A 16,541-nucleotide genomic window follows, 5' to 3' on the forward strand; every position below is an offset into this window, starting at 1 on the left:
ATCTTTTATTCTTATTTTCAGATTTTGTATTTTTCATTGAAGTTTTATTAGAACAGATTTACCAGCCTTTGGTCTAATTTCCAAGTAAGATATCAGGAGAGAGGTTTGTCTTCACTACTTCATGTTTTCAACATTGCTATTTGCTCGTATTAGAAATAATCCTACAAAGTTTGTCCAAAATCACGTATCTTCTATTACTTGCATCTTAGCAAGGTGTTTGTGTGCAAATTTTGTTCTAGAAATTTTCAAAAGACAGATCATAAGGATGGTGAGGTATAGCTCTCAATTAGAACTTCTTTCAAGGGAAGGAGGGAAGAAAAGCAGAAGGAAAGAAATGTTTTTGGAGTAATAGATTAAATCCATTCCTACTTTTTATTGACGACAAGCAAATAGGCTGGAAGAGTGATGTGCAGAAATAGTGACTGTTTGATTTAATCATTATTGCCAGCATATAACAAAATTTCAAAGATAATGAAAAAGTTATCACTGAGTATTTGGAGACTGTTTGCAAAGCTGTTTTGAATTRGCAACCACCTAAAAAAGTATCTAATAGTTATGTTGTCAAAGGAAGAAAAAAGAATTTCTATTTCAATTACTTTTATTTTTCATTGTAGTTATAAAAGCATACTTCCATACCAATGCAAATTCAGAACATAGTTATCAAGTTTTCTAGTTTAGTTCCAATATTTTGCACTTCTAGGAAAATTTTTATTAGGTAGTTCTCTGTCTGAATAAAATTTATACTTGTAAATTAGATACACAGAAACACTCTATACATTGATTTTAAGTTGCAGAATTGCAGGGTTCAATTTCAAATCATGAGCTTTTCATGATTTTCATGATTCGTTCATTCATTTTGTCAAATTTTCTACAATACACATCAATACAGTATGAGCATTTCACAGTGTCCATAAAATCCCCACCCATCTTAGGGAAATAATATTATTCCTTGTTTTAGAAAGGTAGAACAAAATTAAAATATTAGAACATCTACAAATGCTTACCAGTTGTATGCAGATATAGCAAACTGCATCTTTTTAAGCCTACTAAACTATAACAAAACCACCAAAACCAGGAAACATATACGTCTCTTTCAATGGGATATTGACTTTAAAATCTAATGACAATATAGGATAGGATTAATGCGATTCAGTATGAATGYCTCCACCTCAGCCAGTCACCCAAGATCTGCTTTATACTCAAGCAACAACTAGTCAATGGAGTTGGAGGAGGGCAGGGCACTAACCGCATCATCCTAGGGCTGACATCTGAAATCGGTCAAATGAACCACATGCTATTTCTTTCAGCTGATTACAAAAGAAGTGTCATGTAACTGGCTTAACTGCAGACATCTATATTTAAATGTCTAAATTTATGACGGATGAATCTCAGCCACAGTGTCTATGAAGCACTTTTTCCGTTGGTGTTGATTCGTTTATCCACTGGTTCTTGCAGAGGTCTCACTGCACAAGGGTTGGGGTTGCAATTGAGAGAATCAGAATGAAAATATCAGTTGATCTGAAACTCTTACTTGCCACAGATCATCAGGATTTGACGTTTTCCATTTCTGCAGAAGTATGCTATCCCCTCATGCTTGGGGCTTTAACTTTAAAAATGCGGGCTGAATGATGGATAAAACAGTACAGATATTGCCCTCTGGATTTTAGATAGCATGTAACCATTACCTCAGGGAATAATTTTGTATTTTGATGAAATAGATGATTAGACTGTTTTTTGAATGACAACACTCTGAAGATATCTTTAAATTCGAAATTTCCTTCAAGTAATACATGTTAGAAACCAGCAAGCAAAAACAAAAAAATGAAAATGGTATATGTTACATATTGCTGTAAGTAATAGCACTTTCTATGAGATCAGTTTAATTGTCTTCACTGAAGAACCAATAATAAACTTTAGTTTATATAGTTATTTCACATAAGAACAGCAAATAAGAAGGAAAAACTTCCAACGGGAAAAAACACCGAGAAAGATCACAAAGATTTTCAGAACAGGGTTGTAGCAACTGAAACCGTCTAATTCTTAATTGTCAAGTTTTTAATCGTGATATTCTCATTTATTTTTCTTTATTTACATTGATAACTGTGCACTAGTGAGTACAATCATTTTAAACATGTACACAAATCCAGTAAGAGTAGGTTGAAATAAACAGTAGCAAATACTTGCACAAAACAGTGGATATTCTTTGCAAAATTTTGGGCAAAGTAATAAGTTTAATTGTGGGTTTGGAGGTTTTTATTTTTTTTTACCCACTCTCAGGAGTCTTACCCAGTCTTTGCACAAACAACAGTTTTTCCAGGGATCCCTTTGCAGTAGGTTGCTTCGCAAGAGCACTGCCATGATTAACATGTTGGAAGAACTTCCTGGTATTTCTCTTAGGAAAAATACACCTAAAGAAAAGGAACAAGCAATTTAAGCTTAACTTCATAAATGTAGTCCATGGCTATTAAAAATAAAATTCCCCCTTTACCCAGGGAGGCAGCAGTGAAAGGGCTGCTGTAGCCCACTCCAAGCAGGGGTCTGCTTCCCCTTACATGCTGAACTGTGCTTTGTTCAAAGGTGTCTTCTGGATTAATCACTCACCCACACAATAAATATATGTTAACTCTAAGCAAAAATAAATTGTTTTGTATTTGAATAGGCAAAAGGAATTTTCCTTGGGGCTCTGATAAATGTAAGATCATCACGATGGGATCTGGTCCTCAGTTCTCGTAGCATATGCTGTCTCATCCCTCCTGTTACAGGGTACATAACAGGGCTAGAGCTAAACCAGTCTGTCTTTATTTTAGGAAATGCATGACATATTCAGATACCAGAAGACATAATTTCATTTCTATATATAATGAGAAGAAGAAAGTCCAACTACATTTTTTTCAAAAGAGACATTCTACTCAGTCACGAGAAGTAAGTCAGGTCTGTAACGTACCAAGCACACATTTCTTTTCCACTAATTTATTACCTTAAGAAGTAACAGGGCAGGTGTTAGTCAGAGAATTGTAATCAGAGAGCAGCTGCTGCTAAGTATTTCCCGAGTATATCCACAACCAAGAAGTATTATCTTATGTTCAGTAACTCTCCTACTCATTAAAGAAACAAGAATATTAGTCTAATTGGAACTGTATAATGCAAGAATATACCAGCTCCAGCTAATTTTTGTTGACATTTTTTTCATCTAGAAAATACACCTTAAGATTAGGTGTTAATACAGCTAACAACATTCATCTACTTTTTCTTTCTTTCTTTCTCCTCTGTATTTTCAGAAAGATTCTTCAGCTTTACTTTTTCTCGTTACTTTTTACGGAGATTAGGGCACAAAACCTGTATCATTGTCTAATATGAGGACCTGAAAATTCCTTTAGCTTCTTGTGCCTTCGTGTGATGTCTTTGAACGATTGAAAGCAATAGTATCTATTTAAAATTGCTGCTGGAGCAAGAGAGCCAAAACTTGAGAAGACACATTAAAATTCTTGTTTTTGTTAAGTCACGCCACATTTCTGTTTTTCAAAATATACAGTTAATGTCATTTTTGGAGAAATACACAAAGCCTAAGTTCAAGGTGCAAGCAGTTAGAGCAGCAGCATGACTTCCAGAATTATTTTTTCCTACTAACATGAAAAAAAAGTAATTGTAGTGCCATGTTGGTTGAAACTTGCAAACAGCTTATTAAGTCAAACAGAGTTCTCACCAATACTTCCTTCTGGTCACCAGAAAAGAAAGAGAGAACCAAACAAACGTAACCTAACAGCACRAGCCTTGCAGCCAACGCTCTCATGGACTTTGCGTCACTGCCCAACGCTTGCAGAGAGAGAGGTGTTAACGTTACTGGGTTACGCTACGGAGCGTCCTGAACTTCCGAGGGCTGGGACCGTGTCCGACACGCAAAAATCAGGGACGTTGCTGCTGCAAGCGTCACCTCCTGCTCCAGCTCTGGGAGGAGACCGACGTGTGCCTGGTCCTTACCTCAGAAACTGAGCCGGGCTGCAGCAGCCAAGTCGCACGCAGCAGCTGGACGGCAGCTCAGACCTTTCGCTGCTCCCAGATGCAGTCAAGCAGGACAAGGGCTAAGTAGTCATGAGAGTGAAGGCAAGGGATGGGGTTTATCATTTTCCTTCTTATTTAACTGTTTGCTTTGCAATGAAATAAATGTGTTGTTACTAAGACAAAGGAAGAGAGAAATAAACAGCAAAAGAGTTGCTAGATTTCTGGTGGAGGTTTGACTATCATTACATCTTCGTTAATAACAGGACTGAGAATAGTCAAAGTATTCATTTCTTCACAAATGAACAGAAGAAAATTAAAAGCCTATTCACTGCCCACTAAAACGATGCCCAAGTTTCATTAGYAGGAATGGTAATGTAAGGTGACTGAGTCAGCTCAGTAACCGACTCAGAGCAAAGAAAAGCAGTCGCAGCCTGGGGAAGACTGAACRCGTAAAGGTAATAATTCTTTTTTCCCCAAACACTTCTGCTACATGAGCCAACTTGCTCTCCAATAGTAAATATGGCAACTACTCTTCTAACRTGAACAGTTCTGCTCAGGCCAGTCACTGATTCTGCAGCACATGGGTAGATTTACGGGCGAATTCGTAACCGCTTTCCACCTATGCACAGGGGAAAACACAAAGCACGCTCATTCTGCAGCCACGGCACGTCACGGACGACTTAACTTTTTCCTTTCCATTGCTAGTGTGATCTTAAGGAAGGAGCTATTGGACAAGATTAGAGTTGATCAGGAACTGCTGATCAAAAGCAAACGGAAATAAAAAACAGAAAGCAGCATGCAAACCACATCAGCATGTAGGAGCCGGACCGCAAACTTCCTCCTCAGCTGCTGAGAGCAGAGCTTCCACTCATCACAGTTTTACCAGACATGTCTGACAGTTTCTGCAGTTTTGTCAGGCTACTACAGTTGCTTACATTTGTGTAACTATTGCACAGAGCAACTGTGCAATAGGCTCAACTAGGCTCCTCTTTGGAATGTGAGAGTTGTTTATTTGTTTTTTTCAGAAATTCTACAAATATCTATAATGCTTGAATTGAATTGAATTGAATGCAAGCAGTTCAGTGCTCCTGAGGGATAGTGGACTTCCTGCAAAAAAGAGACTTCAGAATGGCATGTATGACTCAGTGGAATGAGACAAAATTGCAGATAGTAAATGCATCATAAATGTAATTTTAAAAGGACCAGAATTATCCAATGATTTGGTGATTACTTGTGGCTTTTACCAAAGTAGATAATTTGGCTGGAAGACAAAGCTTGTCTGATATTTTCTTGAGTAAACTTTTCAGAAATGGTGCTTTTACTTTGAAACTTAGCTATCTTGTTAGGGAAAAAATGAAAATATTTATTTAACCCTACCATGAGTTCAGATTAAAAGAAGTGCTTTAGTTAAACCCAACATAAATAGTTAMATGTTCTCTTCAGTCACTGAACAGTTGATGCTGTTGTCTCAGTTCGGTTCTGCTCACTGTCCTGATTCTGCACATTAATAAAATTACCAACTCAGTAAATAAAACCGAGCTCCCGGTGGGAACATGCACATGATAGTAGGAGATTTTAGATGAAGAGAGAAGGAGAGAGCACAGTCCCTCGAGGCAGTGGTGTCCAAAGAAGGAATACGCAGATGAGAATTAACCTCCTCCCCCACCCCCCGGTAGCTCTATTAACCTGTTAACTAGTTCTGCTAACCCCCCTTTGCAGTTCTGTTGTGCTGGTCAGCCTTGGTTGTCTCAGCAGTTTCTAAAGTCATCGTTCCCATTTTGCTGATCAGGAAACAGGCCAGAGAGATGCAGTGACATTTGCAGACCAAGTCAGCGTCACCACAGGGAATAGCTGCTCTTTCTAACCTGAGCATTTTAAAGTCAGTCAGTTTTAAAGTCAGTCTTTGATTTGCAGCAAATCTTTTCCTAATTATTTGACTCTTTAGAAGTGATTGAGAAATTGTTTACAGTGCTAAAAAAACTATTAATCTTTAATATATTCACTTGCTGTGGAAAATGTACTTGTTAGCCCAGGAGAACAGAAAGAAAAGGAAATTTTGTTTTAATATTTCTTTTATCTCTACTACCTTGATAGCTATTCTTCATTGCTAGCAACAGTAATTTCTTGGAGCAGTACAAAACAGATAAAATCTCCAGTGTGACATGCTAGGAAATAACATTTCAGCAATCTCACTTTGCATTCTAATTCATAAAATTATTTGGCTCCCGTATGCATTAGTTAGCCTTTAGCAACCTGACTGCTGGCTTCAAACTAAAAACAAAACACCAAAGATTTTCCTCACTGTAGTTTTACCATATGGCAAATCAGTTATATGAGTTTTCTGAGTATCATTTTAATTTGTAAGTTTAATATAAACCCATTTTAATAAAGACAAGCACTGGTCTATATGCTGCTCTTTATGCAAAACCACTACTGACGATCTAACTGCAGAGATCAGTACAAAGAAGTGTTGTATGACAGATAGGATAGTTTATAATAGCAGCCCGACGATATGAACTGTGCAATTGAGATTTGGATATTGCCTCAGGTCTGCTGAGCTGTCCCGTCTGCTGCCATGTGAAATCCCACAAGCGGCGTGGGCTGTGACTGAGGAGGTGGGCAAGGGCCCAGGGCTGGGAGCGCTTCCCGTTGAGGGTTCTTGCAGAGGTGAGGCCAAGATGCTCAATTCTTCCAATACTTACAGTCCATACTATTTTATGCTTTGCAATTTTTCATTTCAAGAAGGAAAGGTAGAGGTGACAAAGCCAAGACTCTCCTTTCTGAGGCCCACAGGCTAAGCCTGTTGCAAAGAATTCAAGAACTCTTCARGTTCACCTCTTCAGCCTGTTCACAAAATGACAAACTTCTCTCCATTCACACAGCTCCCTCCATCATTCGGACACCTGCTAAAAACTCCTCCATGCAGTTCACAAGRCACAGTCATCAGCTCCATCTTCCATATCTCTGATTTTAAAAAAATCCTCTTACCATAGCTTAGGAGCTCCAGTATTCATTTCCAGCTTTATGATAAATCTGCCRTAGATTTCTTTTACGGCGTGAAGAACCTCTGCTGTGCTTAACCAGTGTTAYGCTAAATAATAGAAGCAACATACCCATCCACCCCTAGGACAGTATCCCATAGTGCTCAACTGAAAGCTTTTACAAAATAATGCACCACTGCCTCCTCAGACATCAATGAATCCAATGAGAAAAAGTTATTTTGTACAGAGTTTTGACCACAYCTTTTTCAAATAAGCAAATAATAACATTTTAGAGGCTATATCATAAAACATTTACATTTTAAAYTTACTGGAGTCGAATTATTGGATCTTTCTCCCCAGTTTACTCAGCATCTCTGTTTTTTAGTACCTCTGTAATCTAAAATAAGAGTTTTTTAAAAATCCTACAGTATTTCTATGTATTAGAATTACCTGTATGACAGGCAACTTTTCAAAAAGTCATAATAGTAGTTTCAGAAAGAACTCCTGGGGCAACTGGCCCCCAGYACTCACAAGAGTGAATTCCATCTTTTGGAAACTAGCATGTCCCATATCCATCCCTTTCATTCCTGTTTTCTCTCACTCATGATATAAAAAAAAAAATCATTAAAAATTAAACATCTGGATTATGGGATCTGTTACATTTTGTGGAATGCAACAGCATAGAGACCATGCAGAAAATTATATATTTCTTGAAAACAGTAGAGAATGATGAAAAGTGGGGTAGTCTGGAAAAAAGGCTGTTACACTTGCATTCTAGGAGAAAGGTAGTCTTGCTTAGGTGGGAACAGCATTCAAGAAGAYTGTGAACATTTATTAAGTGCAAACTTTACTTAGGGATTTGTGCTCTCCTATGCTGGCACCCGACGGAGATGCTGTGCCTGTGTTTGGCAGTCTCAGGTGTCTGCCCTTTCTGTTTTCCAGCCTGTCTAAGAGGAGAGGTAGTGGCTGCTTCAGAGACAGGGAGGAAATGGGTGCAGCTGAGAGTGAGTCTTTAAAGTGAGCAAGTAAAATAGGAGRGACAGAGAGCAGGAGATCTGACCCAACTCAAATTTGAATTCAAGCCTGTACATGAATATGCTGAGCTAAGAAGCCCCTGTGAGGCTCTCCTCCGAGCACCTAATTTCAATCACATCAGGGAGGTCTTTTAAGCCTTGGAGAGTTGTGCCCGCAGATAACTCCCACCTGCTCTAAAGCCTTCCGATGCACATGTCATAACTTCAGACCTTTCACAGGACATTTCTTCACATTCTTTCATATAACATTCACTAGYATAAAGAAAGGGTTGAAGAACCATTTCACTGTGAGAAATGAAAGGGAGAGTAAGTAGTCAAATTGGGAAAAGAAAATGAACTGAGCCATCAACATTCGTACATGACTTCCTGAGTAAGAATTACAATATTATCATTTTAGTCTACTTTGTCTTACCTCTCACTTACACAGTAATGGTTATGTTAAGACAGTTCTGTCCTCAGAGTAGGGATCATCTGTTAACTTCTTCCTGAAATCTACCCTGAACAGATTCAAAATATAAATATCAATGAAAAWATTAATATGCTGGCTCTAGCTTAATTTTTATGGACTATCCAWTCTGTTTTACAAAACATTTCAGAACAATACCTTCAGCATTAATACACTTGCTAATTAACTTTGGGGACTCTCACATCTTTTTTGTTGGGTTAGACAGAGATGGAAAGTCTTAGTTTTCTCACAGAAAGTAGTGGAAGTGTTAAAATGTTTAAAATAAGCCAATAAAATCATTTCTTCAGAACTATATCTGTTTTTCCTCCTCTTTCCTTATGACTGAAGAAAGACATAAGCCTATAGGCTGGTCAGCTCACCTCCATCCCTGGAAAGGTGATGGAACAGCTCATTCAGGGTGTCATCTCCAGGCATACAGAGGAAAAGAAGGTGATCAGGAGTAGCCAGCATGGATTCACCAAGGGGAAATCCTGCTTAACCAATCTGAGAGCCTTCTCKGATGGAATGACTGRCTGGGTAGGTGAGGGGAGAGCAKTGGACGTTGTGTRCCTTGACTTCAGCAAGGCTTTTGACACTGTCTCCCATAACATCCYCCTGGATAAGCTCAGGAAGTGTGGGTTAGGCAAGTGGACAGTGAGGGGGATTGAGAACTGSCTGAAAGGCAGAGCTCAGAGGGTCGTCATCARTGGTGTAGAGTCTAGTTGGAGGCCTGTGGCTAGTGGCGTCCCCCAGGGCTCCGTACTGGGTCCCATCCTGTTCAACTTCTTCATCAATGACCTGGATGAGGGGACAGACTGCCTCCTCAGCAAGTTTGCTGATGATACCAAGCTGGGAGGAGTGGCTGAGACACCTGAGGGCTGTGCTGCCATTCAGAGAGACCTGGACAGRCTGGAGAGCTGGGCGGAGAGGAACCTCATGAGGCTCAACAAGGGCAAGKGCAGGGTCCTGCACCTAGAGAGAAATAACCCTAGGCCCCAGTATAAGCTGGAGGCTGACCTTCTGGAGAGCAGCTCTGCAGAGAAAGACCTGGGAGTGCTGGTGGATGACAAGTTGACCATGAGCCAGCAATGTGCCCTTGTGGCCAGGAAGGCCAATGGTCTGCTGGGCTGCACTAGGAAGAGTGTTGCCATCAGGTGGAGAGAGGTGATCCTGCCCCTCTCCTCAGCCCTGGGGAGGTCTCATCTCCCATYTGGTACTGTGTCCAGTTCTGGGCTCCCCAGGACAAGAGAGACATGGAGCTGGTGGAGAGAGTCCAACGTAGGGCTACAAAGATGATCAGAGGGCTGGAGCATTTGCCCTATGAGGAACGGCTGCGAGAGCTGGGCCTCTTCAGCCTGGGGAAGAGACTGAGGGGGGATCTTATCAACGTGTATAAGTACCTGAAGGGAGGGTGCCAGGGGGACGGGGACAAACTCTTTTCAGTTGTCCCGTGTGACAGGACAAGAGGCARTGGGCAGAAATTGAAGCACAGGAAGTTCTGCCTGACCATGAGGGGGAGTTTCTTCCCTGTGAGAGTGACAGAGCACTGGACCAGGTTGCCCAGAGAGGTTGTGGAGTCTCCTTCTCTGGAGCTCTTYAAGGCCCGCCTGGATGCAACCCTGTCTAACAAGCTCTAGGTGACCGTGCTGAGTGGGGAGGTTGGACTTAGATGATCTCCAGAGGTCCCTTCCAGTCTTACTGGTTCTATGATTCTAAAGAGAAAGAGAGTAACAAAGAATACACACACAAATTCACCTGTTTATTCATGATTTTGTTCATTTTTTTAAATCACAATTTAAAATTTATGTATAATACATTTGAAAGTAGACAGAGTCCCTGCAGATAGGCACACTTTGCTGTCCTGTGATTCTCAGGACAGCTGCATGTAGTTGAAGCCTGCAMATATTTTCAATGAAGCCCTTTTTACAGAATGCACCCTCCCATTAAGCAAGCCCACCAAAAAGCCGTGGGGCTCACTCTAAAGCTATTCTTATTCTTTAGGTGGCATATACACAATGAAAATAAAATAGATTTAACTTCTTAATATCTAATCACTGTTTAAAAATGCATGCTCAACGTTTAGATAGCTTAAATAGCACTCCAATTTCAAACAACTATAAATCAGATACAGTAATTTTGCCGACTCTCATTGACATAACACCAAAGCAACTTTGTTTGACTGTGGCCTGCTTTTAGCRGAACCTGATGAAGGGTCATAACCACTGAAAAAGATACTCCATAACTCAGTAAAGTATATTTAAGATATTAGAACCAATATGGCATATTTACTTTTAAAAGGTTATCACATCAACATGACCTGAATTTTCCACAAATAACAGTAAACTACTACATTTCACTTCCTTTCTGAATTTGATTTAATTGTATTGTTTCCTCTTGGTGTTTCTTTAAACTAATAGTGATAAGCAGACCATCTTATCCTAGCACGCAAGATCTTTGCGGTTTGCATCATCCATTATACAGAATAAAATATGATTAACTGACAAAATAATACACTGGTTATAATGGATAATCACTGATCAGTAACATGGATAAGAATCTAMAGCTTCAGCAGAGGAGTCTTTGGAACTAAAGGAATATTTTCTGTTATTAATTTAAAACATTACATGCAAACAGAAGCAGCAAATTCTGTTAGAAATCTCATTATACAACTATAGATATTGTCAGGATATCTGCTAAATTATGAATTAATTCTAAACAGAAAGAGAACCTGACTGTGTACCAATCATTTCTGCAATCCTTGCTGTACAAAGGTGTGAATGCCTTCTATAGACACTTCACATCTGTAATTTTCAGTTTGYAGCATTTTTTTCTAGCTTTTAACTTTTATTGCCTCCAAGATATTCAATCTCAAAGTTTGCYGATCTCCAGTTTGCAGTTTTAAAAATGACAGTCTTTAAGATAACAAGTTGAAAATTTAAAGAGCAGATTGAAGTCATGTATCAGGTCTGAAATGCTGACCATTTGGAGGGTCTTGCCTTTATACCTTTATATGACATATATTGTGTTTTACGTTTTCAAAGCATGTTTTGATGTCATGAGTCTGTTAATAAAAATATACATCTAATGGCAACTTCATTTTGAGCTGCATTTCTAATGATATCGATGCTTTTCGTCCTCTAAGTCACGAGTGAGAATATAAACTTGAGGTTTTTTAACTAGAATTTTATATGATTGATTTTATCAATATATCTCACAACTCTGAAATAAAAATATCCATTTTACTGTAGACATTTGATATGGACATCAAATATTTATATATAGAACATGATTTCAATCTACGTAAGAGGTGAACTGTTCTATAATAATACAGAGAGCCCCTTCCTGCAAGTCAATAGTTCATAATAGATATGCTAATACTCTATATTTTGATGGTAGATGGAAGGAAAGGTGAGMTAGAAAAATAGGCTGATGACACTAAATTAAAACATAATGAAGTTTACCAAACATCTTTAAGATTTTAAACCTTAAAATCATGATGGAGCTGGGCAGCATTCAGTACACTGAATGAAGCAAATTGAAAGAAAGGAATTTTATTTTACAAAGGAACTGATACAAAGAAATTAATTCTATCTCTAGAGGAAGTGATTGAGATCAAATAAGATTATGACATGATCTTATTGAATAAACAAGTTTAAATCTCAGGAAAAAGACCCATCTTTTACTTCCCAAGTCCAGTTCCTCCATCCAGTATTCTGTGAAGAAGAACAGATGGTAGGACTGGAGCAGGCATAAAGAATTTTAAATATGTATTGTCTATACTTTACTGGTTTCAGGTTATTAAGAGTTTGTTTATGCTGAGGAAACAGTTCAAAATGAACAATGTGTGCAACAGAAAGCATTAATCACTTGTTTGTGGATCACTGTTATCACACTCAATGTTATTAGAATAGCCAAATTGATTAATCCTATCTCCAGTTGCACTGTAATACACAAGTCTTGAAAAGAAATATCTAAATCATCTGTTTTYCCATGTAAAACGTTGTTTCACTTAGAAGTTGGGAAGGGAAGGATAAAGCAAAGAAATCATGCAGCAATACATGGAAAACTAGAAAAAAAAAATGAGAACTACAACAGAAGAACTGAAGAATTCAGATTCAGTTTCTACATACTATCTATAAAATACCACCACGCATAGCTGAACTGTACCTAAGCYTTCCCTCTCRCAAAAAACAAAGAAACAAAAAGCTTGTTTTCTTTTGCTGCACTGTCCTGGCCTAGAGAAAGGAAAACATGCATCTAAATGAGAAGAATAAGCTCTCTGAACTAGAGCTGGTTACTGAATTCAAAGTATAGTTGGTAAAATTTGTTCTCCACAACATTTGATTGTCCCGTTACCACACTATGTACTTCAAAACCTGACATGGYTCAGCAAAAATCTTTTTAGGGTTATTTATTAACAGTGTAAAGCATTGAACAACTGTCAGAGTTAGCAGATTTGTACRTGGAACCACAAGGAACGTGGCAGCTCTCCATAGGAAGTTCAAGTCTTCAAGAGGCTAAATTAAAGGGTTTTTTTGAAACAAAGAATTGAACAGAGTGAGTACACTTGTTTTTGAGCTTGGCATTAAGCTACGAAAAAGTCGAGCAGGAAGGTTTTGTAGTTTTAGGCTTTTTTTTGTCTGTTTTATATACATCAGGATTTTGATCTTACCTATATTTCTCACACCAGTTCCAAATGTATAAATGAAATAGAACTATGCTTTCAGTTATCTTTAAAAGTACACTTAATGACTATTTTTCCCACCATGTTTTTGCATTTAAGGCTGAATCTAAATTTGAAACAGTAAGAAATGTACCCATGCATTTTGGAATTTTGTTTTGGAAAGTAGAGAACTGAATAGCTTCTTGTGGTGTTCTCCATTCTTCCAAAATAGAACTTCTACTGAAGAAATTTTTACATGCTTAAAATCAAGGTGTCCTACATCACTCACCTGTGTGCACACACACAGCAGGGCGGAGGGTAAAAGGGGAGGCTTATGTGTTTGCAAGGGTGTTGCTTTCTTCCTGCATCTCTCTTACAGAAACAACATCCTGTGTTGGCTTTTCTCCTTTTTGTTGGAAGTGAACATTGCTTAATAGTTGATTTTTAGCCAAATTTTTAGCTCCYCAGTTCATCGTGTAGTCACACGAGTGCTCAAACTGAAACACTGGGCAGGGAGTCGCGGCTGCAGTTGAAGTTGCCTTGGTGGCTGAGCGCTGGCACATGTTGCCCCAGAGAGGTTATGATCCAGACTTGAATGCCCAAGACTCCAAGCAACCTGACCAAAGTTTGAAGTTGGCCCTGCTTTTGACAGAGCTGGACTAAACCATCTCGAAAGGTAACTTCCAGCCTAAATTATTCTGTGATTCTCATTGCCACAGAACAGTACCGTTTGACTGACGCAGACTTTCAYGTGTCCTCGCCTGTGCACAACAGGTACACTTACACTTCTGAGGCCCTTTCCTTCCTCATCCTTTCCCACTCATCCCTTAGCACGAAGTCAGTGTCTTTCTGTATTCCTATCRAATACCCTTTAAAACAGTCAGTGGAGCATCCAGAGGCATCCAGTTTTGAACAACTGCTGAACAAGGTATAGTATCAGGCAATCAATGAAGCTAAGGAAATGCTCTGAATATTCATAACAGCTGAAACTTTCTGTAAACATGAGACACAATGAAGGTTTAAAATAGCACTTCAGGTTCTGGCTAGTAGAAACAAGTTCAAGGAAGAAAGGAAGAGAGCCACAGGAAACTATTTCAGCAAACAACTAATTCTGAAATGGCTGATGCTTACTAGGAAGAGGCTAATTACAAAACCAAATCATAGACAAATTGAGAAGTGTTGTGCTCCATTCAGAAAATGAAATGTGAGGTACACTTAAATAGATAGCATGATGAAAAGTGAAGGCTGAAAAGGCAAGCTCATGATTTTTAAGATAATCTAAAAGGGATCAGATCGAAAATGAAGCATGAGACAGATCTCAGAAGAGTTAGATTTGGAATACAATTTTAATAAAGTAGTAAAAAAAAATGCCAATCAATTGTCACTCAATCAGAAATGAAGCTTGCGACGTACAAGACACAACACTATGAATACAACAAAAATTCCAAAATGCTACCAGAAAAAAAGAGAACAGAGGCAGAAGGACATGCAGTGGGGTTAACGCAGGAATCAAACAAGACAAAAAGGCACACAGAACAGCAAATTGTGTGGCAGACTCCCATACTAAGAGTATGCCCATCATTTGAAATTAAATGAAACAATGCAGAGAATCACATAATTTTGCAAATACAGGCAAGCATCAGCAGAGTATAAACAGCCTGAACAAGRCTGGAAACAACGTTATTAACATACTGAAAGGAACAAACAACATTGCAGTAGAAAGTGAACATGCTTTCAGTTTTAAAGGAAACAGAATGCTAATTTCAGGTTTGACACAGATGAACAATCTAGCATTATCAAGACACAGTCATTGTTATCCTTGAGAGAAAAGCCCCAGCTAAAGAGATGAAACGTAAACGTTATAGAAAAGATTTTATCCCCAACAGAATGAAAAGGTAACTAAGGCAATGGAAACGGTGAAATTTATATGGTATATTGGACAGAAAGGGAAAAAAAATCTCGAGTAAGATGTGTCATGATCTATGTTTCATCACTGGGGAGCTCTGGTGAGACAGGTATCAAGTGAAAATAACTACAGGAAGAGTTYGAGGATGTTTCTTTGGGTGAAGGCCTGAAAGAGCCCATCCAGGTCATGCTCTTCTGGCACAAGGAGTAGGGGGAGGCTTGAATTATCTGGGGTTTCACTGTAGCTGTGACTCCTCAGCTGAGCTCAGATACGAAGCCAGACAGATGTCTGTCAGTTTTCTCRCCTTCTAGTGACTTCTGATCCAGTGGGCTGACGTCTCACCAAGTTCCTGTTTGGTTCTGCACTTCATGATTTGACCCATGCATGTTTAATTTGTTTCCACTTCATCAGAATTCCAGCTACAATAARAGTAAGGCTTACAAGGATGCCTAGATACAAAAATTTTACATAAACATTTAACTAACCAGTTYATTACACAGAGACATTTTACAATCAATATTAAAAAAGAAAAAGAAAAATCTTAGCATCCTACCCAGCCACATGGGATGATAGTTATTTAAATACTACTTGGAAGTGAAGGGCATATACAGGGATAGAATTTTGTCTGTGTTTCTCCAATGAAAAAAAAATTTCTATTTTTACATCACAAATATTTTATTTTATTTAAACAAATTTTATTTAAAAATAAGGGCAATTCTACTCTCAAAAGCATTATTTAACAAAATCAGTTGTGTTCAGAATATCAGTACCACCTGAAAAGGACACAATAAAGTGATAATTGACCTTGACAGCTAGAAGTATCCTTCTTTTCCTTGGAACATTTAACTCAAAGATGCAGTCAATTACTTTCAGGTAATGCCTACTTCAAGGGGCTTATTGCTCAGTTCTTTTGGAACAAAATACATTTACTAGCCTGAATTAAACCTGTTTTCCTGAAGTTCTAMTGGTATTTTAGCGCAATTTTAGCAACATTAATAATTCTCTCTGGTCATGCATTACACTTTAAAAAATAAAGCCAACTGACATCTCTGTTTAAAAGCTATCAATTAYTTATGAATCTTATAAGTCCTTGTTTCATAACTCTGCATTCATTAGCACATATCCTAAAATAGATTTATAGGTTCAATGGATAGATTTTGCTTCTCAGACTATAAATCAATTGGGTAACTTTTAATTTAAATCTTATAAATTCCTCATAATTGATGAGGAGAGTCTGTGGGTCTTTGGCTTAAGCCAGGAACATTGGCAGATTGAAAACGAAGCATGGCGGTATGCCATGTTTTATTACTCTGTCACTACAAGAAAAACCAATATAGTCTCTGCCCAGGAATCTTAGAGTTTGTGTTTAGTGCTGAGAAATCCCAGGTGACAAGAAGTCAATAGAACAACAACTGAAAAGAAAGAGACTGGAACATAAAGCCAATGGCTCACACCTGGGCCCCTCATCTATTTCTTGTACAGCACAATTAAAAGACTCCAGTTCCTTTTACTC

The sequence above is a fragment of the Rhea americana genome, unplaced genomic scaffold (genome assembly GCF_003343005.1).
Source record: "Rhea americana isolate MKP2758 unplaced genomic scaffold, rheAme1 scaffold_53, whole genome shotgun sequence".
Taxonomy (NCBI): Eukaryota; Metazoa; Chordata; class Aves; order Rheiformes; family Rheidae; genus Rhea; species Rhea americana.